Genomic DNA, 2,558 nt, shown 5'->3' with positions numbered 1-2,558 from the left:
CGAACTTTTTGAAGTAATCATTGAAAAAAAGGTCGATAGGTGGTTGGATCTATCGAAGCAGGTTTGTTCCATTCGGTGTGTTGTAGCATTATATTCTTACATCCAGGTAAATATGTTTCAAGTTGGCAGACAGTGACAATGTTGCCATTTTGCCAGATTCTAGGCTGTTATTGATATTGAAAGAAATCTTTGAAAAGAAAGGTCCAGATCTGTCAAGGCAGGTTTTCCTCGAACAGGTGGGTTGTAGTGTTATTTCTAATGTCAGGAGTGTTACTTTAGTTTCATTAAGGTGTAGGAGAGGTTAGTAATTTATTTGGATCATTTCTTGCGTGTTTGATATGATGATCGTGTTTTGTTACACCAAGGTCAAATTTTTCTAAACCTACAAAGTGGACTAAAGTGAAAATGTGTAAATATAGTTATTGTTAAGACCACAGTTTTGTTTCTTAGATCTATGTAGAGCAAAGACTTGCAAGCATATTGTTGTTCTTCAGACATATTATTTCCCATGTGAATATACAGTCAAACCTGTTTAAAACGACCACACATGTGAGAGCCATAATACAGGTTATTTCTTTTTACACATTTAAGTAATTAATTGTTCATTGATTGGAAAACAAATCAATAGCCTTAAGAGCCCGTTGGTCTCTGAACACATGTGGTCTAAAGCACAGGTTGACTGTCGTAGCTGTTAATTTCAAGGTGTGACTGATAAAACCAGAGGACCTCGAGTTCCCCAATACGATGAAGGATATAGAGTATGCACCTGGATGTTGGGTAAACCATACTCTTACAGTAGTTTAATTTTTTCCATCTAGCTGGCTGATGGGATGTTGGTTTGGTTCTACCCAAGTGCCAGTCTGTGCATTGAACAGTGCCGGAAGATGCACCTGGGTCTTCTCCACCACCAAAAACTGGAGAGTTGCCGTTTGGACACATACTGTGTCAGTGTGACTTTGAATGACAAAGGTTTTACCTTGCTTTGGGAAATTGTGACTTTAAAGCAAAAGCTGTGGTTTTATTTCAGATTGGCTCAAATGATATTTTTGTACCCCCCGACAACAAAGTTGTAAGGGGGGGTTATAAATGGTTTCAGGTTGTCTGTCTGTCTGTCTGTCTGTCTGTCCGTCTGGTGTCTGTCCCTGACGCAATCTTGTGCGCACCATTCTCCTTATCCCCTTGACGAAATTTTAAAGAAACTTCACACAAGTGATCAGTACCAACAGTAGTTGTGCATGGGGCATGTTTTGGTTCTTTTTGAAAAAAAAATTGCAGAGTTATGGACTTTTTTTTTTTTGTTACTTATACTGAAAAAATCTTGTGCGCACAATCTCTCCCATCCCCTCGAACTGAAATTTGTTGCTGTTTTAACATGCAGTATGCATCATTGGTTATGTTCATTTGATTTTGAAGATAGAGTGACCAATTATATGCATTGCTCTCCCAAATGAAGTGAAAAACTTGTACATGTACTTGTGGGAAGTTTAAATAACAGCGGAATAGGCGGGACCCTAATTAACAAATTGTCCATATGTATATAAATAAGATGTCGTGCGCTCGAGATAAGATGTTGATCGCTCAAGATAATATGTTGATCGCTCAAGATAATATGTTGATCGCTCGAGATAAGATGTTGATCGCTCAAGATAAGATGTTGATCGCTCAAGATAATATGTTGATTGCTCAAGATGATATGTTGATCGCTCGAGATAAGATGTCGTGCGCACGAGGTAAGATGTTGATCGCTCAAGATAATATGTTGATCGCTCAAGATAAGATGTTGATCGCTCGAGATAAGATGTTGATCGCTCAAGATAATATGTTGATCGCTCGAGATAAGATGTTGATCGCTCTAGAAAAGATGTTGTGCGCACGAGATAATATAATGATCGCTCGAGATAAGATGTCGTGCGCACGAGATAAGATGTTGATCGCTCTAGATAAGATGTCGTGCGCACGAGATAATTTAATCTTAAATAAAAAATAACATATGTCCTAAATATACCACCGTAGAAACGTTTATGAGCGGGTTTTTTCATGAAAATAGCTCACTATAAATATTGCAAATGTAATTTGGAAAAACAAGCACATTTATATGCCTTGTATGTAAGCTATATAAATGAAGGTCATACTTTACCGGCGTAAGATAATTTTCTTTTATAAACGTTATTGTAGAGACAAGAAAAGAATATCTAAACAATGCTTTATCTTCCAATGATTCTACCGAAATGGCAAAACTGAATTCTTGCCCCTTTAGACAAGGCTCCACTTTATCAAAAAGTTTAAGTGTTATCTTTGACAGTTATTTATCGCAAAAAATGTTCTTGTGAAAATACAGGCCATTTTTAAGATAACTTAATCTTCTTTCAGGAAAGGAAACACATAATGTTCACAGGAATACTGTCTTGACGCCTTATAAAGACAACACTTTTTCTCCTAAAAGCGATTCCTGCAACTCTCACAACAACAGGTTTCCCTGATGTATAATGAAAACTTTAAATGTACTACAATTAATAATGGTTTGTCGTGAAAGGAGCTGGCAGAAAGATTTTTCTTGC

This window comes from Mercenaria mercenaria, chromosome 14 (genome assembly GCF_021730395.1).
Source record: "Mercenaria mercenaria strain notata chromosome 14, MADL_Memer_1, whole genome shotgun sequence".
In the NCBI taxonomy this organism is placed as follows: domain Eukaryota; kingdom Metazoa; phylum Mollusca; class Bivalvia; order Venerida; family Veneridae; genus Mercenaria; species Mercenaria mercenaria.
This window is presented reverse-complemented; position numbering follows the sequence as displayed.